Source organism: Callithrix jacchus, chromosome 11 (genome assembly GCF_049354715.1).
Source record: "Callithrix jacchus isolate 240 chromosome 11, calJac240_pri, whole genome shotgun sequence".
In the NCBI taxonomy this organism is placed as follows: Eukaryota; Metazoa; Chordata; class Mammalia; order Primates; family Cebidae; genus Callithrix; species Callithrix jacchus.
This window is the reverse complement of record NC_133512.1, coordinates 23,640,370-23,665,544: the sequence shown is the minus strand read 5'-3', so window position 1 is coordinate 23,665,544 and position 25,175 is coordinate 23,640,370. Positions and strand designations below refer to the sequence as shown.

Sequence of the window (25,175 nt, the reverse complement as noted above, 5' to 3'; positions counted from 1 at the left end):
GTGACAGGACCCTCATCTACTTGATTAACTCTTTGATCATGGAGCCATGCTACACTGGTCATGTGGTGCCACATCCAAACACCTAGGCTTTGATTGACGCATTGTCAAATGCTCTCCAAATGGCAGGACCAAGCTATACCCATGTTCCAGATATAATTCAGGTATGAAACTGGGCTTGGGTCAGTTCTGCCACATCTGGCTGTGTGTCCTTGGCACTGGGCTCATGATGGTGCAGGTGTAAAGATGTCTATGTCCCACTATGTGAGACACTATTGTCCCTATTTTGCAGAAAAGAAAACCAAGGTTCAGAGGGGTGATATTACTTGCCCAAGGTCATGCAGCAAGGCCAACAGCTAAGCAGGCACTTATAAGATGAATAGCATCCCCAAGTCAAAAGCCTCTAAGGTGGTCAGGCGTGGTAGCTCACGCCTGTAATCCTAGCACTTTGAGAGGCTGAGGCAAGTGGATCACTTGAGGTCAGGAGTTTAAGACTAGCCTGGCCAATATGGTGAAACCCTGTCTCTACTAAAAATACAAAAAGTAGCAAGGCATGGTAGCACCTGCCTGTAAGCTACTTGGGAGGCTAAAGCAGGGCAATCACTTGAACCCAGGAAGTAGAGGTTGCAGTGAGCTGAGATCATGTCACTGCATTCCAGCCTGGGTGACAGAGTAAGACTCTGCCTCAAAAAACAAAAAAAAGAAAAGAAACCTCTGAGGCGAGGAGCCCCGCATGGAGGGGGTGCTTCAGGGGTCTTCCACTAGCCACCATAGATGGTCCTGCAGCCAGACCAGAGGCCGGCACCAGCGCCTGGAGCTCCAGTTTCCTCATTAACAGAGGCACCCAGTCACCTCTCCCCAGCCCAGAGATGAGTTTCCTGTCATCTCAAAGTGAGTGGGGGAGGGGGAGTGGAGGACGGTGAGAGCCCTAAGAAAGAAGGGGTCTCAAGAAGGGGTTCAGGCTTCCCCAGCCCAGCACCAGTGCCCACTAAGATATAAAGCAAGGGTAAAAAGAATCTCAGGGAGGCTCGCCAGCGCTGACATGGGTCATTGCCTCTGGGTGACAATGGCAGCCGCCTCAGAGGGCCAAGCCTGGGCTCCCAGACAAGACTGTGGAGCTTTCCAGAAAGGAGTGAGAAGGGAAGCAAGGCACCAGCATTAGCTTCTTTCTCCAGGGCATGAATGCTGTACCGCTGGTGTGCTCAGCTACAAGTCACCCTGTGGCAGGTACAGAGCTGAGACCTTACACGCATCCCACCAGATCCCCCACTAGCCCTGTGCAAGCTCCAGGCTGGGAGGCAGTCCTCTTTTATCTTCATAACAGAGATAAATCAACAAACTTCAGGCTGATCCCAGAACCCTTCACACGCCTCCACCCAGAAGCACCCTCCAGTGTAACAGGCAAGGGAGGGGCTCAGGGCCTCAAGGAAATCTGCCTCTGTCAAGCCCCAGGAAGTCACCCTGAAGAAATGAGAACATCATAGTCACAACAGCCACATTTGCATCTTCTGTGCGAGGCAGGACAGTAAGGGCTGGCCACAAGCATCAATCTGGGGCAAAGTGCTGTTTTGATTTAGATGTCACAGCTGAAGATGCTGAGGATAGAGGGGCGAGGTGACTTGCCTAAAGTCACAGAGTAAACAGGCAGGGAAGCTAGGAGGAAGCTCGGAATTGATCCCAGCACCACATCATAACCAGTGCGGCCTCCCGAGGGCTGCCACATCATAAGCACAGTGCAGGACCTGCCCAGAAAGAGGGAATAAGTGAGGCCTGGCATTCACTCACTCATCCTTTCATTCGCTCAGCAAGTATTTCTTATTTTTTATTTTTTGAGATAGAGTTTCGCTCTTGTTGCCCAGGCTGGAGTGCAATGGCGTAATCTTCGCTCACTGCAACCTCTGCCTCCCAGGTTCAAGCGATTCTCCTGCCTTGGCCTCCTGAGTTGCTGGAATTACAGGCACCTAACACCACGCCTGGCTAATTTTTGTATTTTTAGTAGAGACAGGGTTTCACCATGTTGGCCAGGCTGGTCTCAAACTCCTGACTTCAAGTAACCCACTCACTTTGACCTCCCAAAGTGCTGAGATTACAGGTGTGAGCCACCCCATGCCTGCAGCTCAGCAGGTATCAACTGAGCATCTACCCTCCTAGGCCCTGTTCCAAATGCCAGGGACAAAAAAGGATCACTCCCTGCCCTCAGGGACTTCACATCTGCTGGGGAGGACAGAAAATAAACAAGGAGACACTCAAGGGAATCCCAGTTTGTAACAACCACCCTGAAGGAAATCTATAGGAAGCTACCACCATGGTCAGGGAGGGACAGGCCTCTCTGAGGAGGGAATCTGAGTTGAGTGCCCAAGAATGAGGAGGATACAGCTGTGCAGAGTCACAGAGTGGCAGGAGGGGAACCCGTCCAGAAGCAGAAAGGAGCTGTCCTCACCTCAGCTCCTCCCAGAGGCCCCACCAGCCTCCACCACCATCCATCACCCAACCCAGGCTGGCTGGAGTTAACTTCCCAATCCTTCCCCCCAAGTCTTAGGTGTCTAATTCTGGCTCTGGCAGAGCTTGTTTTTTGTTGTTACTGTTTTCAGTCAGGGTCTTACTCTGTCACCCAGACTGGAGTGCAGTGGCGTGATCACAGCTTGCTGCAGCCTTGAACTCATGACCTCAAGTGATCCTCTTGCCTCGGTCGCTAGAGTAGCTAGAACTACAGTTGGCATCAACACACCTGGATAATTTTTATTTTTTTTTGAGACAGAGTCTTGCTCTGTAGCCCAGGCTGGAGTGCAATGGCACAATATCGGCTCACTGCAACCTTCAACTCATGGGCTTAAGTGATTCTCCTGCTCTAGCCCCCCGAGTGGCTGGGTCTACAAGCACCTGCCACCATACCCAGCTCATTTTTGTAGTTTTAGTAGAGACAGGATTTCACCATGTTGGACAGGCTAGTCTCAAACTTCTGACCTCAGATGATCTGCCTGCCTTGACCTCCCAAAGTGCTTGGATTACAGGTGTGAACCACCACACCTGGCTAACTTTAAATTTTTTGGAAGAGATGGAGTCTTCCTATATTTCCTAGGTTGGGTGTGAACTCCTGGCCTCAGGCTATCCTCCTACCTTGGCCACCCAAAGTGCTAGGATTACAGACATGACCCACTGTGCTAGCCCTGGTATAGCCTGTTAGTAAGAAAATATCAGTAAGCTATTCAGGAAGAAGGAGAAAAATGCATCACAGGGGAAGCAGAGAGAAAGGAGAAGAGAAAGAGTGAAGGGGAAGGTGAGTGTGGGGGAGAGAGGGAGAAGGGAGAAGGAGTCCTTTTGGCACCTGCCCTCCTTGCCCTCCTTGCTCTGCTGATGGGACCCAGAGACACCCTGCAATGCAGGCAGCTTCAGTACCAGCAGCCCCACCACAGGGTGCCAGGAGGGGCCCCAGGAGCACTTGGCTTCTCTGCCCTGGTGCCCACCCCTCTCCCCTGCCACTTCCTGTGCTAGTCCTGCCTACATCCCTCACCACTTTCTCTGCATAAGAGGCCACCATCCATTGCCATCCAGCTGAGGCAGGCTTGCAAAGAAGGGTGACATTCCTGGGCACAGAAACCATAAGGCCAAGAGCAGACACCATGTTGAAGTGACCGTGGACTGGCCAACAAGCCCCTTTGTTTTTCTCTCTGTGCTTTGCAAGAGAAAAGAGACAGGCTCCTGGACAGAGAGATCTCAGTGCAATTCCCAGCTCTGCCATAAAAAAGCTGTGTGACCCTGAGTAAGTCACTGTACCTCTCTGGGCCTCTGCTTCATCAGGTGTGGAGTGAGGGTATCCCCCTGCCTTTCATGGGGATAGAAGAATAAATGATGGTGGTTTCCATGGGTTATCTCATTTCATCTTCCAACAGCCCTATGCGATTGTACCATTACCAGCACCATTTCACAGCTTAGGAAACTGACGCAGAGATAAGTAAATTCCTCAGGATCACCCAACCTGCAAGAGGTAGAGCCAGGTGCCGGACACAGTGGCTCACGCCTGTATAATCCCAGCACTTTGGGAGTCCGAGGTGGGCAGATCACCTGAGGTCAGGAGTTTGAGACCAGCCGGACCAACATGGAGAATCCTTGGCTCCACCAAAAATACAAAATTAGCCAGGCATGGTAGCGCATGCCTGTAATCCCAGCCACTCTGGAGGCTGAGACAGGAAGGAGAATCTCTTGAACTCAGGAGGTGGTGGTTGCAGTGGGCTAAGATCATGCCACTGCACTCAAGCCTGGGCAAAGGAGTGAGACTCTGTCCCCCCAAAAAAAGACCCTAGAAGGCTAGCTCTCCCACTATCCCTTCCACTATGTGAGGACACAGTGAGAAGGCACCATGTATGAAGCTGAACAGGCCGTCACTAGACACCAACTCTGTGAGAGCCTTGACCTTGGACTTCCCAGCTTCCAAACCATGAGAAATAAAATGTTTACTTTTGCAAGTCACCCAGTGTATGGTATTTTGTATGGCAACCTGAATGAGCCACGCCCCCAAGTGCTATTGCAGATCTGGCCCTGCCCTTGGCCATGATTAGTTGCCAAATCCAATGACGACTGGGTTTGAGGAGGCAACACTACAGGCCAGAACTGTCATGCCCAACACAGTAGCCACTAGCCACCTGTTACTGTTGAGCACCTGACACATGGCCATGCAGAGGGAGCTGTGCCATTAAGCAACACCCACCGATTTCAAAGACTTGGCATGAAAAAGGACTTAGCACATTGCTTTAATTTCACATTTATCACATGCTGAAGTGAGAAAATATACAATTGAACTTCATTTCCCTATTTTTCCTCTGGTTTGAATGAGATGACTAGAAAACCTGCCATTGCCTGTGTGGCCTGTGTGACACTCCCTTGGACAGCATCATTGGCCCAGATGCAGAAGGGACCAACTTATTATTATTATTATTATTATTATTATTATTATTATTATTATTTTGAGACAGAATCTTGCTGTTCCCCAGGCTGGAGTATAGTGGTGCGATCTCAGCTCACTGGAATCTTTACCTCCCAGGTTCAAGTGCATCTCCTGCCTCAGCCTCCCGAGTAGCTGGAACTACAGGTGTGCACCACCATGCCTGGCTAATTTTTCTATTTTTAGTAGAAACGAGGTTTCACCGTGTTGGCCAGGCTGGTCTCCAACTCCTGACGTCAGGTGATCCACCCACCTCGGCCTCCCAAAGTGCTAGGATTACAGGCGTGGGCCACTGTGCCTGGCCCAGGACCAGCTTCTCTGATACTTACAGAGAAGACAGAAATATGGGATTTTCTGTGAAATTTATTCATTTAAAAATCCTGGCAATCAATTTAAATTTAGTTCAACTCCCACAGGAGCCACACTGCATGGCCCCATCTTCAGGCCACATTGGGCCTAACAGCCAGCAGTCAGCAATGATGGGTCTCAATGGCCCGGCCTCTCTCCTGGCCTGGACTTCTTTCTCTCTACCTTATCACCATCCCGCCTGCCGTACCAGGTGGAAGCTTCCCCGTTCATGGCTGGCTGCCTGTTTGTCCCTGTACAACTCTCATGGCATGCAGCACCTTCCTGTCTCCTCCCCCACAATGCACTGGAAGCAGCAGGAGAGGCCACCTTCTTATCCTGAGCACCTACTGTGGCCAACTGAATACCTGCTGTGTGAGCTACTGATGCAATTCCCACAATAGCTCCCGAGGGTGTAGTCAGCCCCACTGTACTCATGGGGAAGCTGAGACAAGCCACTCACCTGAAAGGACACGAGTGGCTACATGGGACAGCCAGGATGCAAACCCCAGCTTCTCTGGCTGCAAGGCCGTCTTTCATTGCACACCCAGAGACCTGGCACAGGAGGTCAGCAAATACTGTCTGCCAGGTAGAATAAAGCAATGTCAGGAGTTTGAGACCAGTCTCATTCATCTGCATGAGGCAGTGGTTCTCAGATGGAGCCATTATGCCTCCCTCCCCCATGGAGCATGTGGCAATGGCTGGGGACACTTTTGGTTGCTGCAACTGTGAGGAGGTGTTCTGGCATCCAGTGGGTAGAAGCCAGCGATCCTGTGGAACACCCTATAATGCACAGGACAGCTCATCACAAAGAAGAACCAGTCATGCCAGGTGAGAAAGCCTTGGCATTAGGGCTATGCTATGAACACTGAAGTATCTGGCCTTGTCCCCGGTTCAAGACATAGTGGCACATCAGGAACTTCTCCATCGGACACCAAGAGCATCAATAATAACACCTCATCATCATTTCCTGAGCCCTTCCTGGGTGGGGATCAGACACTAAACACATCACCTCCTCCATTCCTCTCAGCCCTGTAACCAACTCTATTTTGCAGACACAAGACTCAGGTTCAGAGGAGGAGGTGGCCGCCTACGTGGGGTTCACACAGGGCCAGGACTGGGACCCAGACCCTACTGAGCCCCAAATCTCTTCCTTTCACCACCATTCCACTACACTCAACAGCAGTGGGCCTGAGAGTGACCACCCAGGGCTGTTCTGGGTCTATGGGGTGACAGTCCCTGGAGAGCCCCCCCCAGTCTAGGTAACCTCAGGAGGCCAGGACACAGGAGAGTCCTAGATGGAGGGCGGGTCCATCTGTTTCAGTCCCTTCCCCCTGCTTGCTTTCATATCAGCTAAAAAATTTCCCAGAATGGCCAATGCGAAATCAGTCCTGAAGGTCTGCGGGCACAGCCCCACACAGAAGCCAGACCCCCTTGAAGGGAGTCATCCCCAGGAAGCTCAGACCACCTTCGTTTGGGGGCTGAGTCACAAGTCAGAAATCCACTCACAATAGCATGGACTTGGGTTTAAAAATATTTGGCTGAGCAGAAACAAGGTTACTGCCTGAGGGCAGATCTCTTTCCAGAGGAGGAGGGGAGCACTGAGACCTTGGGCAGCCCCAGAGGAAGTAGAAACCCAGGCTTTCAAACTAATAGGCAGGAGAGGAGGTGAAAGGAGAAGGCCCCTGGCCCAAGGAGGGGCAAGAAGGCCTGGGAGGGCTCCTGCCTCACTTAGCCTAAGCCTCCTCTCAACCAGGCAGCGAGGGCAGAATGTCGCATCACTCCTAAAGCCAGCACACAGCAGGGGCATCTAAGCTCTGCACAGCAGCTGCCAAGGCCCCCTGTGTACTTAAAGGGTCTAAGAAGACTTGGGGATTGGTCCTCAGCAATAACAAGAGACAAAAGAGACCTGTATTAACTTATCTCATTTTATTTTTTAAATCACCCTCCATTAGGCATATGCTTTGATGTAGTAATTCCCTTTGAAAGTCTAGCCTAGGCCGGGCATGGTGGCTCACATCTGTAGTCCCAGCACTTTGGGGGGAGGAGGTGGGCAGATCACCTGAGGTCAGGAGTTCAAGACCAGCCTGGCCAACATGGCAAAACCCCATCTCTACTAAAATTACAAAAATTAGCCTGTGCACAGTGGCAGGCACCTGTAATCCCAGCTACTCGGGAGGCCAAGGCAGGAGAATCACTTGAACCTGGGAGGCAGAGGTTGCAGTGAGCCGAGATGGTGCCACTACACTCCAGCCTGGGCAAAAAACTGAGACTCCATCTGAAAAAAATATATATCTAGCCTAAAAAATAATTTAAAATACAGTAACAACCGGGTGCAGTGGCTCATGTCTGCAATTGCAGCACTTTGGGAGGCCAAGGTGGGTGGATCACTTGAGGTCAGGAATTCCAGGAATTCCAGACCAGTCTGACCAACATGATGAAACCCCGTCCCTATTAAAAATAGAAAATATATGTATACATATATTGGCCCAGCATGGTGGCACACACCTGTAATCCCAGCTACTCAAGAGGCTGGGGCAGGAGAATCACTTGAATCCAGGGAGCAGAGGTTGCAGTGAGCCAAGATCACACTACTACACTCCAGTCCAGGGGACAGAGTGAGACTCTGCCTCAAATAAAATAAAATACAGCAAGAACTGTACAAAGCTGTTCCTCAAGATACAGTCAGGTCTGTGAAAACCCTTATTTCGAACCTGCCAACTTTGCCTCAACACCATCAACATGCTGGGGAGTGACTCAGCATTAGCTAAGGTCGTGTTTGCTTACGTACAGAAACAGCAAGTGAATGCAATAGGTGAACGCACAAAACTGCTTTCAGCTGATCTGGGTGTTGAAAGAATGCACAAAACACACAGGCACACACCTCCAACATCCATCAACCACCTTTGAGCCCCACCCATGTGCATCTGCCATCAGATGATATGCGCATGCACCTCCTTCCACAGCCTCCCACACTGCTGCCTTCCCAGCACCCACGCCCACCCATGCGGTGCATCTTTTTTAAGTAAAATGCCTACTAACTGCAGCATGTGTGTGTGTGTCTTCTCCATGTAACTTGTGTAAAACTGCACTACTGGTTTTTAGATTCTGAGCTTTTTTTAAAAGATGCCACTGATGAAGTTCTTGAGTGTTGTGCTCTCAATCCCATTCTTCCCAATAAGACCTCTAGTTTTTAGTGCATGATTTTGCATAGCTCTGTGGTTTTTACAAAAGCATAATTGTCTTCTATTACATATTAAGTAAAGCGTCTAGTACAGTGTCTAGCATATGATTATTTAATCTATTTTAAAAACTTTTTCCTTTTTTGATACAGAGTCTTGCTCTAACCCCCAGGCTGGAGTGCAGTGGCACGAGCTCGGCTCACTGCAACCTCCGCCTCCTGGGTTCAAGAGATTCTCCTGCCTCAGCCTCCCTGAGTAGCTGGGATTATAGGCACCTGCCACCACGGCAGGCTAATTTTTGTATTTTTAGTAGAGACGAGGTTCCGCCATGTTGGCCAGGCTGGTCTCAAACTCCTGACCTCAGGTGATCCTCCCACTTTGGCCTCCCAAAGTGTTGTGATTACAGGTGTGAGCCACCACGCCCAGCCATATTTTAACTTCTTAATCTTAAATAATAGTAATAATAATAAGGGGGAGATAATTACTTAAATATCCAATAAGATTAGAGTCAAGACAGCCAGGCGCAGTGGTTCACATCTGTAATCACAGCATCTTGGGAGGCCGAGCAGGTGAATGAAATGAGGTCAAGAGTTCAAGACCAGCCTAGTCAACATGGCAAAACCTCGTTTCTACTAAAAACACAAAAATTAGATGGGCATGGTGGCGTGCACCTGTACTCCTAGCTACTCGGGAGGCTGAGGCAGGAGAATCAGTTGAACCTGGGAGGCAGAATTTGCAGTGAGCCCAGATTGTGCCATTGCACTCTAGCCTGGGCAACAGAGCCAGACAGTGTCACAAAAAAAAAAAAATAGGATTAAGAGGGCCCTGAGCCATCCCAGAAGGTATGTGTGAAAGATTTAGAACAATACGGTTTAGAAATGAAAGATACCATAAAACACTATAGATACATATCATTACAACCAAGCAGGAAAAAAAAATTCACCATAACATCAAAAGTCTAGAAGGAAATACATCAAAATGTCAACAGACATTGATAGAACCTAGAGCATTTTTTTCTTTTTAATTGTTGCTATTTGTTTGGTAAACTCCCAATTTTGCAAAATAATTTTTTTTGTTTGTTTGTTTTTTTGAGACGGAGTTTCGCTGTTGTTACCCAGGCTGGAGTGCAATGGCAGGATCTCGGCTCACCATAACCTCCGCCTCCTGGGTTCAAGCAATTCTCCTGCCTTAGCCTCCTGAGTAGCTAGGACTACGAGAGTGCACCACCATGCCCAGCTAATTTTTGTATTTTTAGTAGAGACGGGGTTTCATCTTGTTGACCAGGAAGGTCTCAAACTCTTGACCTCGTGATCCACCCGCCTCAGCCTCCCAAAGTGCTGGGGTTATAGGCATGAGCCACCGCACCCGGCCTAAGTTTTTTAAAGGTTTAAAAAGGCCGGGCTTGGTGGCTCATCCTAGTAATCCCAGCACTTTGAGAGGCCAAGGAGGGCAGATCACAAGGTCAAGAGTTTGAGACCAGCCTGGCCAACATGGTGAAATCCCGTCTCTACTAAAAATACAAAAATTAGCTGGGCGTGGTGGTGTGCACCTGTAATCCCAGCTACTTAGGAGGCTGAGGCAGGAGAATTGCTTGAACCCACTAGGCAGAGGTTGTAGTGAGCTGAGACTGCCTCCCTGCCCTCTAGCGTGGGTGACAGAGCAAGACTCCATCTTGAAAAAAAAAGTTTGAAAACAACAAAAATGAAAACCAAAGCAATTTTCTATTTTTTGTTTGTTTGTTTTGAGACAGAGTCTCAGGGTCTCATTCTGTTTCCTGGGCTGGAGTGCAGTGGCAGGATCTCAGCTCACTGCAACTGCTGCCACCCAGGCTCAAGTGATCTTCCCACCTTAGCTTCCTGAGTAGCTGGGACCACAGGCCCATGCCACTACGCCCAGCTAATTTTTTATCATTATTTTGTTTTGAGATAGTAGTTTCACTCTTTAGCCAAGGCTGGAGTGCAGCAGTGCTATCGAAGCTCACTGCAATCTCCCCCTTCCAGTTTCAAGCGATTCTCCTGCCTCAGCTTCCTGAGTAGCTGGGATTACAGGTGCCCACCACCATGCCCGGCTAATTTTTGTATTTTTAGTAGACTAGGTTTCACCATATTGGCCAGGCTGGTCTCGAACTCCTGACCTCATGACTTGCCTGCCTCGGACTCTCAAAGTGCTGGGATTACAGGTGTGAGCCACTGTGCCAGGCCAATTCTTTGCATTTTTGGTGGAGATGGAGTTTCATGTTGTTCAGGCCGACAAAGCAATTTTTAAGAAGGATACCAGACTCAGTAGCTCATACCTGTAATCCCAGCACTTTGGAAGGCTGAGGCAGGAGGATCACTTGAGTGTAGGAGTTCAAGACCAACCTGGACAATATAGCAAGACCCAATCTCTACAAAAATTAAAATTAGTCAGGTGTGGTGGCATGTGTCCGTAGTCACAGCTACTCTGGTGGCTGAGGCAGGAGGATCCCCTGAGCCCAGGAGTTTGAGGCTACAGTGAGCAATGATGGTGCCACTGCACTCCAGTCTTTGTGACAGAGTAAGACACTGCCTCTGAAAACAAACAAAAAGAAGCAGAAAAATCATCTTAGCCTGCTAACCGAACTCCTTTCATTTCTCATGTTCCCTGTCCACACTGGGTGCATGAGCGCCTGTGCTGCCTGCTGCTCTAACAGCAAGCACACCCCACTAAAGTCAGTTTTCCCCACTCAACCTATCACCTTTTCCCCTTTCTTTTTTTTTTTTTTTTTTTTGAGACGGAGTTTCGCAATTGTTACCCAGGCTGGAGTGCAATGGCGTGATCTTGGCTCACGGCAACCTCCGTCTCCTGGGTTCAGGCAATTCTCCTGCCTCAGCCTCCTGAGTAGCTGGGATTACAGGCACGCGCCACCATGCCCAGCTAATTTTTTGTATATTTTTTAGTAGAGATGGGATTTCACCATGTTGACCAGGATGGTCTCGATCTCCTGACCTCGTGATCCACCCCCCTCGGCCTCCCAAAGTGCTGGGATTACAGGCTTGAGCCACCGCGCCCGGCCCACCTTTTCCCCTTTATACTTCCTCTTCAAAATGAAGATTATTTTCAGTGATAAGAATTTTAAAACCAAATAGCTTGTAAACTTTACTTTTTTATTTTTATTTTTTTGAGATAGAGTCTCGCTCTGTTGTGCAGGCTGGAGTGCCAGTGGCACAATCACGGCTCTCTGCAACCTCTGCCATGCAGGTTCAAGCAATTCTCCTGTCTCAGTCTCCCGAATGGCTGGGATTACAGGCTTACAGGCATGTACCACTGTGCCCGGCTAATGTTTTATATTTTTTATAGAGATGCAGTTTCACCATATTGGCTGGGCTGGTCTTGAACTTCTGAATTAATGATCCGCCCACCTCAGCCTCCCCAAGCGCTGGGATTACAGGCTAGGATTACCACACCTGCACCCAGCCCAGTTCATATTCTAGTAATGAACTAAGAATGGTTTTCTTTTGAAACCAATCTGCAATCACAAAGGGATTGGGTGAGAATGAGCTTGACCTTGCACAAAATCGATCTTATCCTCCTACCTTTCTCCTGAGGTAGATAGATACTTATCAGGGAGAGGAGGAAAAAAGAGGCTTGATATCTTGGAGACTGCTAATGTGAAGACTCATCAGGAAATCTGGAATCTTAGAGTCCTCCCCAACAGTGTTGATAAATTCAAATTTCCAAGACTGGGAAAGACCTCAGGAAGCCTTCATCACTTAGGCTGTCAGAAGAAAAACAGTACTGCTGGTGGTCCCTCCTCAGCTCCCTGCCAACTGCTTTCTCAGGTGCTGTGTCAAAACGGAATCTCTGGTTCCAGCCACAAAATCAAGATGGAATGTTTGGTTTGGGTTACTTCAGTGACCAGGACAGGGAACAACCAAACCACTTGGGCAGGAGTCATGGTCCTTGATTAGAGGGTCTTTAGTAAAAGCAATACCTGCTTCGACTTCAGCCAGGAGGGGTGAGTCAACAGCACCTCTCCAGAGTAGGCAGCCTGAGTTACAGTGATCTCTGATCCAGGATGGGTCTTCCTTAGCTGGTAACTAAGAAAAAAGTGTTCAACTGAGGCCCAGAGCCCTGGATGTTTGTCCCTTCTCTTCTCTGGGCACCAAGGCATATGGGGTTGGCTTAGGTCAGAGGGGCACGTGCTAAGGCCAAGTAGGTAATAGAATAGATTGCTCAGGTCTATCAGCTATCACATAGCTCTTTTGGTCTGGCTCTCCCTTAAATAAGAGAAAATCGTGGATTCAGAGTTGAGGGCTGTGGTGGAGCCAGCTCACAACTTTGAGAATTAAAGTCACCTTTTTGTTGTGGTGGTTGTTTCTGAGATAGAGTCTGTCACCCAGGCTCAAGTGCAGTGGTGCGATCTTATCACTGCAATCTCTGCCTCACAGGTTCAAGCAATTCTCCTGCCTCAGCCTCCCAAGTAGCTGGGATTATAGGCATGCACCACCACGCCCACCTAATTTTTTATTTTTGCATTTCTAGTAGAGTTGGGGTTTTGCCATGTTGCCCCAGCTGGTCTCAAACTCCTAACCTCAAGTGATCTACCCACCTCAGTCTACTGAAGTGCTGGGATTACAGGGGTGAGCCACAGCACCTGGTCCTGGAGTCACTTTTTAAAAAACTGACTTTCCACATGCTTTGGAGAACCAAGAGGAGATGGTATAGCTTGTGAACTGGATTAAACCTTTGTATGCAACTTTCAGAGTAGCAGGGGAGTCTTAAGGGGCTAAAGCAGGTGGAAACACAACCAAAAATGACAAGGGGAAATCTTACCAGCATAAAAGCAAAGTTCTGCATTTAACTTTAATGGAAGATGAACCATATGAAGCCAGGATACATTTCAGGGAAGGGGACAAGAAGGCAATTGAAAGAAACAAAATGCATTTCTCTAATGAAGAAACAAAACAAAAAAAAGAAATCGAGAGCAAACAGCATACACTATAAACACCAACTGAACATTCTGGAGAAAGTGGGTCCTGTGGTGAGCTGACCAAAGGTCCAGCTGCTTTCATGGCAGTCAGAGCACAGCTGCAGGAGCAGGCTCTGTCTAAGTCAGTGCCCTAGGCAAGGGCACTGACACTGTCCAGGGAGAGGTACAAGGCTGAGGACCATTCTCTGGTGCCACTAGGAGGAAGATGCAACTCTGAGAAGAGTAAAGAAAAGGTGTGCTGAGGAGAGGGTGAGCTGGCTGCCCTCAGATACGCACAAGGCCCTCAGGTGCAGGAGGACAGCAAATGGGGGCAGTCCAAAAACACTGCCTCTCATCGCAAGACCTCTCCTTACCCCATAACAGGACGTGTGGGCTCAAATGGAAGGTGGTAAGGTAACAAAAGAGGCACTGGACCAAGCACGGTGGCTCACACCTGTAATCCTAGCACTTTGGAAGCCCAAGGCAGGTAGATGATCACTTGAGGTCAGGAGTTCAAGATCTGCTTAGACAACATGGTGAAACCTTGTCTCTACTAAAAACACAAAAATTAGCCAGGCATGGTGGCTGAGGTAGGGGAATCACTTGAACCTGGGAAGTGGAGCCTGGAGTGAGCTGAGATCAAACCACTGCACTCCAGCTTGCTCGCCAGAGTGAGACTCTGTCTCAAAAAAAAGAAAAAATAATAGAGGCACCAGGTGGACTTGGTTGGTCTCAAAATTGCCACCACTCCAGGTCAGGTGCCATGGTTCACACCTGTAATCTCAACACTTTGGGAGGCTGACAGGCTGACTTCATGAGCTAAGGAGTTCATAACCAGCCTGGGCAATATGGCCAAACCCCAACTCTACAAAAAACACAAAATGTAGCCATGCTGTCGTGTGCACCTGTAGTCCTAGGTACTCAGGAGGCCGAGACATGAGAATCGCTTGGGCTCAGGAGGCAGAAGTTGCAGTGAGCCAAGATCGCACCACTCTACTCCAGACTGGGCAACAGAGGAAAACCCTATCTCAAAGAAAAAAAAGTAAAGAAAAGAAAAACAAAAACACTGCCAACACTCCAAGTCTCTAGGGCAGTACATCTCAAACCTATTTGCTGAGGAATCACCTGGGATCTTATTAAAATGTAGACTCTAATTCAGCAGGTCTGAGCTGGGCCTGAGATTGTTCACTTCTATTTGTGTGTTTGTGTGTGTCTGAGTTTTGCTCTTGTTGCCCAGGCTGAAGTGCAGTGGTGCAATCTTGGCTCACTGCAACCTCTGCCTCCTGGGTTCCAGCAATTCTCCTGCCTCAGACTCCAGAGTAGCTAGGACTACAGGCACGAACCACCACTCTGGGCTAATTTTTTTGTATTTTCAGTAGAGATGGAGTTTCACCATGTTGGTCAAGATGTTCTCCATTTCCTGACCTTGTGATCTGCCCAACTTGGCCTCCCAAAGTGCTGAAGTTACAGGCATTAGCCACTGCTCCCAGCTGAGATTTTTCACTTCTCACAAGCTCCCAAATGATGCTATCATTGGTCATCTAGAAATAATTTTGGTAACTAGACAATAGACCACTTTCAAGTCAGAGGAGAAGCCTTCTCTGTGGTGAGAGTGGCCAACAAGCTACAGGAGCCCCAAGGAGGAGGATGGTGGCTTAGGAGAGAGTTGCTCTCCCTCTCCTGGAGATATATACGAATTTAACAAGTGAGAGTCTCCCAGTAAAAGTTTTCTTAGGGGAAAGGAGGAAATCAAGCTGTAGGTGTTGGCTCCCTAAAACAATTAAGCACCTCAGAATTAGCTCCCAACAACAGAAACCAACGTCCTCTTGTCTCACTTCTCTAGATTCAATCAGCTCTGCCTCATCCACTCCACAAAAAGCTCTCTGCCCCGTCTTCCTCTAAGGGAGAGGTGACTGCAGACTGGGAGACTCCCCAGCTGTGACTCAGACAGAGGGAATCAAATCTGTTCCCCGCGGGTTGTCATTCACCAGACCCGGACCTCCCCCTCGCCTGGCCCCACCTCTCACTCCAGAGGCCATCCCACCCCCTTCCCAGTCTCTGGCTCATCTTCAGATGTGTCCCCAACTCCCAACCCTTCCAAGCGCAGCGGAGTTTCTCGGTCCCCTTCGCGTCGATATTCCCACAGCATCTGTGTGGTCTTTCTTTTTAAAAAGTGTGCCCCCTTTGGGAGGCCGAGGCGGGTGGATCACAAGGTCAAGAGATCGAGACCATCCTGGTCAACATGGTGAAACCCCGTTTCTACTAAAAATACAAAAACTTAGCTGGGCATGGTGGCGCGTGCCTGTAATCCCAGCTACTCGGGAGGCTGAGGCAGGAGAATTGCCTGAACCCAGGAGGCGGAGGTTGCGGTGAGCCGAGATTGCGCCATTGCACTCCAGCCTGGGTAAACAAGAGCGAAACTCCGTCTCAAAAAAAAAAAAAAAAAGTGTGCCCCGTATCACAGTTTTACAGAAGGTTCCTGGAAGGTGCCTCGAGTGGACCTCTCGGATGCTGAGGTCCTGTCGGCGCCCCTTTGTCTCCCCGTGCGGCGCCGAGCGCAGTGCGGGACGCACAGGAAGTGCTCTGAAACAGGGCTGGGGCGAGGGCGGCAGCCGTGCCCGGAGGGGGCGCCCAGAACACAGGGACTCGGCCGGGTCGAGTTCTGTTCCCCCCAAAGAAAAAGAGTCACCGGGACGGGAGCCAGGAACCCGGAGTTCAGCTCTGAGAACCAGAGTCAGGATGACCCGGGCCGGGGCTGGCGCCCCTTCCTTCCGGAGCTCCTCGACGCCCGCCCGGCCACCCACCTCCGCGTCCTCACCTTGTACACCTTGCCGACGACGCCGTCGCCCAGCTCGCCCACGATCTCCCACACCTCGTTGGGGTCCAGGTCACGGCGGACATGCTCGTATTCGCGGGACTTTCTCTTTTCGAAGGTAGACAGGCGCAGGATGCGACGGAAATTGGCGAAAGCCATGGCCAGGGGCGCGGTGGCACCTGGCTCAGGCTCGGGTTCTGGCTGTGGCTGTGGCTCTGGCGGCCGCGAGGAGAAGAAGGAGGAGTTGAAGGACGCCGCGGCTCCCGAGGTTCTCCCCAGATCCGCCCTTCCCGCAGCCCGACCTCGATCAAGTGCGCTTCGGGCGCGCGGCTCCTGGAGCACCCGCCGCGTCCCCGCCCCGCCCTGTCCGGTCTCCCGGGCCGCCTCCCTCGTGTCGGCCCCGCAGCCCCCGCCGGCCCTGCTCGCGAGGAGCCCGGGACCCGTTCCGGGGGACCGTCCCCGCGCTCACCCACCCGCCATGCTCCACCTGCCGCTCCCCGGCAGCGCCCCGAGACCCCCTAACTGGCTGCCGGTGCTCCCCGGCTCCGCCCGTCGCCGCAGGGCACTCTGGAAACTGTAGTCCCCGCACACACCTCGCCGGGAGCCTCGGGCCGGGCTTTGGAGAAGCTTCGGGGTTTGCTGGGTGCGACCGTTCGAGGTCTCAGGAGCCCTCCCGCCACGCCGCGTGACTCCCAAAACTTTTGTGGGAGCCAGCGGGACGGCGACTTGGCATTTCGAGAGCGCCCACGGATCGCTGTCAGCGCCCAGAAGGTGAACCTGCACTCGTTCATTTAATCCTCCCGCAGCTGTCCCGCGAGGCTGCCCTCGCCCCCACTTTTCCTGTGGGGACGCCGGCGGGCGAGGGCACTTGCCCAGGGCGCAAATCCCGGCTTCCCGTCCGCTGCAGGTTCCTCTGCGTGGTGCTGCCTCCTAGCGTGCGATGGGGAGCGCCGGACTCCCCTCTGCGATCCGCAAACCTGCCAGGATTAGAGGGCTGGGAGAAAGAGCTACTTTTGCACTGATTTATCTTTACTTCATGATGGGTTTGCAGATGTATTTGCATAGTAAATAAAAACTTTATTTTAAATTTTCATTTTCCAGTTTCAAAATAGATGAGCACACTACATACAGATCAAAGTCAAGTCTTGTTTGAGCACCTTCATCCTGGATCCTGGCCCCTTGAGTCACTTCACTGCTACTGTTGCCTGCTTGTCCTCTAGACGGTTATAACATGCTTTTACCTGAATCTACGGAGAGGGTGGGGGGACAGGCAGTCTGCAAGGCTTATTATGGGGACCCTCTCTCATAAACAAATTGAGTCTTTGCTAATGTCACACTTCAATATCCCCAACCCCAGAGAAAGGCCATGTTGATGTGTTTCTGCCCCTTCCTTGATGCTTTGTTCAAAAATATCCCTTGAGCGGTGTGCAAACAGCAAGCACGGTTTTCCGCTGGGAAAGTCAGCTAAAGAAGCCTGCGATGCTGGTAGTGGTCAGTGCAGAGGGTGTCCTGGCCGTCCAGAAAATGCTTCCGCAGTTGCAGGAGTGCCTGGAATTGTAGAGTGTCTCTATCTCTAAAGGAAGGAAATGCCAATCAATGCTGTCTGTACTCATTGAATCCAACGCTGTCTGAAGCTCCCAGGACATGCTGAAAGGCAGGTCTTTCATTTGTTTCAGAACATTTGGCCAATGAAGGGGTAGGGGAGACCAAGAGGGTTGCTTCCATGCTAGGAGATGAAGGCTCTGACTTCCCAGAATGTTGTAGGCCTGGAGGGCTCTGAAAGTCAGAAGACTCCGACAAGCTCTGAGAGCTTCTGGGAGGGGAGGTGGGAAGAGCAGGGGGCTGGGCACGGTGGCTCACGCCTGTAATCCCAGCACTTTAGGAGGCCGAGACGGGCGGATCATGAAGTCAAGAGATCGAGACCATCCTGGCCAACATGGTGAAACCCCGTCTTTACTAAAATACAAAAATTAGCTGGGCGTGGTGGCATGTGCCTGTAGTCCCAGCTACTCGGGAGGCTGAGGCAGGAGAATCACTTGAACCAGGGAGGTGGAGGTTGCAGTGAGCTGAGATTGCACCACTGCACTTCAGCCTGACAACAGAGTGAGACTCTGTCTCAAAATAAATAAATAAATAAATAAGGAAAAAATAAAGAGGTTCATTCAATAAAATTAAGTGAAAGAAGCCAGACAGAAAAGGCCCCGTGTTCCACAAATTTCCATTTATATGAAATGTCTAGAAAAGGCAAATCCATACAGACAGAAAGTAGATTAATGGTCGCCTGGAGCTGGTGTGAAATGGGAATTAAGTGTACATGAACAATAAACAGTCTAATTGGGGTGATGAACATGTTCTAAAACTACACAGTGGTGACAATTTCATAACTTGGTAAATTTGCCAAAAATAACTGAATTGTAAGCTTTCATTTTTGTAAATGGATAAATTTAATGTGTAAATTATACCTCAGTAGCATTGTAAGAAACACATTGAGATTCCATAGAATTAATGCTCCTTCTTTGAAATAACTAATTGACAGACTAGTCAAAGAAAAAAAAAGGGCCAGGCACAGTGACTCATGCCTGTAATCGCGGCACTTTGGGAGGCCAGGCTGGGTGGATCACCTGAAGTCAGGAATTCAAGACCAGCCTGGCCAAAACAGCAAAACCCCAGCTCTACTAAAAATACAGAATTTAGCTGGGCAGGGTGGTGTGTGCCTGTAATCCCAACTACTCGGGAGGCTAAGGCAGAGAATCACTTGAACTCAAGAGATGGAGGTTGTAGTAAGCCAAGATCGTGCCACTGCACTCCAGCCTGAGGAACACAGCAAGACTCTGTCCCCCCGCCCAAAAAAAAAGAAAAGAAAAGAAAAGAAAAAGAAAAAAGAATTGGTGAAAGAAAGATTCACTGGAAGAAACAAAAATGAAAAGGGAACACAATATTAGATACTGTAGATATTTTGAAAATCACAAAGTGATATTTTAGACACATTTATGTAAATAAATGTTTTAATTAACATAAAATGGGTAATTATTGAGAAGAAAATATAAATGATAGGTAAAAATAATTTCAATAAGAAATAAAAACCTAGCCGGGCATGGCAGCTTACACCTGTAATCCCAGCACTTTGGGAGGCTGAGGAGGGTGGATCACCTGAGGTTAGGAGTTTGAGACCAGCCTGAACGGATTTTTTAATAAAAAATAAAGAAATAAAAACCTAAATAAACCAGTAACCAATAAAGAAATCAAATCAAGAATAAGGCCAGGCACAGTGGCTTATTTTTTGCCGTTACTTTTAGTAGATAAATCGATTATAAGCATAAAAATAGAAATTTTTACAGATGTAATAATAGTATAACTAGAAAATCCCGATAAATCAATGATGCCACTAGCTCAAACAATAAAAGAATTCCATAAACTAGCAAGTTATAAAATTAACATAAAATATCTGCAGCCTTCAGTTAGAGGATTCTGGGAAGATAGCAGAATAGAAGTACCAGAAATCTATCTATCCACCTAGACAACAATCACACTGACAAAATATGTCTGATGTATTTTGAAACCTTGTATCCATTGAAGGCTTTTAACTTCCAGGGGAGGCTTGGATGGTAAATTACGGTTAATTTTAGTCAATTTCAGCTCTTAGCACAGCAGTGGCTACCCAGCCCCATGGCAGGCAGGTGTGCAGGTGTTCCTGGAGCAACTTGCTTGCAGCCTTATAGAACTAAAGCGGGCAGAAAGAACCCCGTCCTCCAAGTAGTTGTGATCTGTGCTCTGATTACTGATTACCAATTGCAGCTTCTGATCACAGAGGTGCAGACAACGAGGCAGGAGACCATTGTTGTCGTTTGGACCCCAGCTGTGGGTGAGTTAGGTAACTTGAGCAGGAGAGCTCATGTCCCATAGGAGACACCCAGAAGATCTCCGTTGATGTTATCCTAGTAGATACCAGAATCTGGTAACAAACAATTTAGAGAGCTTACAAGAAGAAAAAACAGAAACATCAAAAATGCTTCTAAGATGGAAAGCCTGGGCACCTGAATGGAGAGTGTTATGCTGATGTAATTTAGTTGAATAGAAATAATAGAGTTACAGTGTGTGAATTGGTGGCATGTTGATAGATCTAACAGCTGAAAAACTAATCTGCTTCAAAATACCTCAGGTTAGATTATATGCAGACTTTATGTAACTCAGACTCCCACAAACAAATATGCAATTTGGGGAAAAATTATAGTCTTTACAAATCTTAAATATTAAGAATGGGTCGTATAAAGAAAGAAATAAACATATTCATCATACTATTTTAAAAAATAGTAAGAGAAGATTTTCCTGACAGCCCTTCTAGAAATCTTTACCCTGAGTCTTTGGAGAAGAAAGATTCTGTCTGAAAACGCAGACATTGTTGTAAGACCCTGTCTTGCTGAAATGACTTCCAGGGCATGCAAAAGGCTGGGGCCTTAAAAAAAAAGTATTTCTAAAGATACCCATATGGTAGGTTTGTTGTAAGAATTAAACAGGACAATGCTCTTAAATCTGTTAGCAAGACTTTTTACTTAGGGCTCCTCAGTAACAGCAGCTACTACTGCCACTACTCCTGTGCACAGAGATAGATTGCAACAAACAAATGAAGCAGCAAACCCAGGGGAAGGAGGTCACCTGATTTTTAGAGTTGCTACTCTAAATTATTAGACATTAACGGATACAAATGTCCAATGTTTAACAAAAAACAAATCATAAGGCACACAAAAAACTCAGGAAAATATATGGCTCATTTAAAGAACAAAAAGATAACCAGTTGATATTGTTTCTGAAAAAGATATGATGGTAGCTCTACCAGAAAGACTTTAAAACAACTGTCTTAAAGATGCTTCCTTCAGTTAAAGAAAGATGTGGTGGGATCAGTAAAATTATGTATGAATAAATTGAAAATATCAGTGAAGAGATAGGAAACATAAAAGGAAACATGGAGGACTCAAGATGGCGCTGTGAGAACAACCCAGGATTGGAGCCCTCTTTGAGTCCGTGGAGAGGTGAGTCAGAGCTGCATTTCCAGACTGATCTTTGTTGCCCATGGAACGGGGAGATTCCCAAGTATAGGAGAGACGCTGGACGCCTGGCAGTGCCTCTGCCTGGCGAAGCCGGCAGCCGGGGTGGTGGCGGCTGGCCCTGCCCATCGCTCCACATAGGGCGCACTTGTCCGGGTGCCCTGTTGAGCCGGCAACCTGAGACTTCAGAGGGCTGGACTTGAGACTGAGCGAGACTTGGACAGTGGGCCCGCCCAGGGGATTGCAGGGACAGAGAGTTTGGGCTAGCCCAGTGGGACGAACAAGACCGCGATTTCAAGCGATCCCTGTGCAGTCGGTCTGAGATGCTCTGTGGGGGAGGGGCGTCCACCATTACCGAGGCAACCCGTCCCAACTGAGATACACGCCCACTGCTGTGCAACCCGCTACAACAGAGAGACTCCGCCTCAGGGTGTGGCAGAGACCACAGCAGAACAGCAGAGACTGCCCTAACAGGGCGAGCCTCACAACAGCAGGGCGGAGCCTCGGCAGGCAAACAGTGGCTAGTCTGCCTCCTAACTGGGCAGGACACCTCAACGAACCTCCAAAAAAAAGCCTGAACCCTCCAACACAAAGCATATGAGAAAAAAAGGGTTTTTTTAATGAGCTCTGTTGCAGCAGAATCAAACATAGCAGCCTAACAGCCCTGAATGAACAACAGAGATCACAGCTCAGCAATTGAGCTCCTATAGAGTACAGACTGTCTCCTAAAGCAGCTCCCTGACCCCTCTATATCCAAAAGACTGACATTTGGCAGGCATCATTCTGGGACAAAGATAGCAGAAAAAGAAACGGGTAGCATCCCTCACTGTGCCACAGCTGCTAGAGGTGCACCCCAGACAAGCAGGGCCTGGAGTGGACCTCAGCAGTCATACAGCGAAGGGGCTAGACTGGTAGAAGGAAAACCAAGTAACAGAAATACTTAATCATCAACAATATGGGTGTCCACTCAGAGACCCAATCTAAAGGTCAGCAACTACGCAGACGACAAGCAGATAAATCCACAAGGATGGGAAGAAACCAGCGAAAAAAGGAGGAAAACACCTGAAACCAGAACACCTCACTTCCTACAAAGAACCAAAACTCCTCACCAGCAAGGGAACAAAGCTGGACAGAGAATGACTGTGACGAAATGACGGAATTAGACGTCAAAAGGTGGATAGTGAGAAATTTTGTGAGCTAGAACAACATGTATTAAATCAATGAAAAGAAACTAAGGAATTTAAAAAAACATATGAAGAAATGATAACAAGAATGGATAACTTAGAGAGGAGTACGAATGAATTAAAGGAGCTGAAAAACACAATACGAGAACTTCGCGAAGCGAATTGACCAAGCAGAAGAAAGAATAGCCGAATTGACCAAGCAGAAGAAAGAATATCTCAAGTCGAAGACCAACTCAATGAAATAAAATGAGAAACCAAGATTAAAGAAAAAAGCGCAAAAAGGAATAAACAAAGTCTCCAAGAAATGTGGGACTATGTGAAAAGACCTAACCTACGTTTGATAGGTGTACCAGAAGAGGACGAAGAGAATGAATCCAAGCTGGAAAATACTCTTCAGGACATCATCCAGGAAAATTTCCCCCACCTAGCAAGACAGGCCAACACTCAAATACAGGAAATACAGAGAACACCACAAAGATATTCCGCAAGAACAGCAACCCCAAGGCACATAATCGTCAGATTCAACAAGGTTGAAATAAAGGAGGAAATACTAAAGGCAGCCAGAGAGAAAGGTCAAGTCACACACAAAGGGAAGCCCATCAGACTCACAGCAGATCTCTCGGCAGAAACACTACAAGCCAGAAGAGAGTGGGGGCCAATATTCAACATTCTTAAACAAAAGAACTTTCAACCCAGAATTTCATATCCAGACAAACTGAGCTTCAGAAGTGAAGGAAAAATAAAATCCTTTGCGAACAAGCAAGTACTCAGAGATTTTGTCACCACCAGGCCTGCTTTACAAGAGCTCCTGAAAGAGGCACTACACATAGAAAGGAACAACCAGTACCAGCCATTCCAAAATCACACTAAATGCTAAAGAGCATCAACATAATGAAGAATCTACAACAACTAACAGGCAAAACAGCCACTTAGCATCAAAATGGCAGTATCAAATTCACACATAACAATATTAACCCTAAATATAAATAGACTAAATGCACCAATCAAAAGACACAGACTGGGAAATTGGATAAAAATCCAAAACCCATCAGTGTGCTGTATCCAGGAAACCCATCTCACATGCAAGGATACACAAAGGCTCAAAATAAAGGGATGGAGGAAGATTTACCAAGCAAATGGAGAGCAGAAAAAAGCAGGAGTTGCAATTCTCATCTCTGATAAAATAGACTTTAAAGTAACAAAGATCAAAAGAGACAAAGAAGGCCATTACATAATGGTAAAAGGATCGATACAACAAGAAGAGCTAACGATCCTGAACATATATGGACCTAATGCAGGAGCACCCATATACATAAGGCAAGTTCTTAATGACTTACAAAGAGACTTAGACTCCCACACAATAATAGTGGGACACTTTAACACTCCACTGTCAATATTAGACAGATCAACCAGACAGAAAATCAACAAGGATATCCAGGGCTTGAACTCAGACCTGGAGCAAGCAAACCTGATAGACATGTACAGAACTCTCCACCCCAAATCCACAGAATACACATTCTTCTCAGCACCACATCACACCTACTCTAAAATTGACCACATAATTGGAAGTAAAGCACTGCTCAACAAATGCAAAACAACTGAAATCATAACAAACAGCCTCTCAGACCATAGTGCAATCAAGTTAGAACTCAGAATACAGAAACCAACCCAGAACCGCACAGCTTCATGGAAACTGAACAACTGGCTCTTGAAGGTTAACTGGGTAAACAATGAAATGAAGACAGAAATAAAGAAGTTCTTCAAAACCAATGAGAACGAAGACACAACATGCCAGAACCTCTGGGACACATTTAAAGCAGTCTCTAGAGGAAAGTATATAGCAATAAGTGCCCATATGAAGAGAATGGAGAGATCCAAAATTGACACCCTATCGTCAAAATTGAAAGAGCTAGAGAAGCAAGATCAAAAAAACTCAAAACCCAGCAGAAGACAAGAAATAACTAAGATCAGAGCTGAGCTGAAGGAGACTGAGACACGAAAAACCCTTCAAAAAATCAATAAATCCAAGAGCTGGTTTTTTGAAAAGATCAACAAAATAGACAGACCACTAGCCAGATTGATTAAAAATAAAAGAGAGAACAACAAAATAGATGCAATAAAAAATGATAAAGGGGAAATCACCACAGACTCCACAGAAATTCAAACCATCATCAGAGAATATTATAAACAACTCTATGCGCATAAACTAGGAAACCTGGAAGAAATGGATAAATTCCTGGACTCCTGTGTCTTCCAAAGCCTAAACCAGGAGGAAGCTGAAACTATGAATAGACCAATAACAAGGTCAGGAGTCGAGGCAGCAATTAAGAGCCTACCTCACAAAAAAAGCCCAGGTCCAGAGGGATTCACAGCCGAATTCTACCAGACACACAAAGAGGAGCTGGTACCATTCCTTCTAAAACTATTTCAAACAAGCCCAAAAGAGGGAAACCTTCCCAAATCATTTTATGAGACCAACATCATTCTGATACCAAAACCCGCCAGAGACCCAACAAGAAAAGAAAACTTCAGGCCAGTATCCATGTAGAACATAGATGCAAAAATTTTCAATAAAATATTGGCAAGCCAATTGCAAGAGCAAATCAAAAAACTTATTCATCATGATCAAGTAGGATTCATCCTGGTGATGCAAGGCTGGTTCAACATACGCAAGTCTATCAACGTAATTCACCACATAAACAGAACCAAAAACAAAAACCACATGATTATCTCAATTGACG

At 47.8% G+C, this 25,175-nt stretch overlaps 1 pseudogene; it reads left to right on the top strand.

The window, feature by feature from the left end:
* LOC100398588 (uncharacterized) overlaps positions 1-6,543 on the top strand; it is a 52,540-nt pseudogene extending 45,997 nt beyond the window's left edge.
* Positions 6,544-25,175: the final 18,632 nt, after the last annotated feature.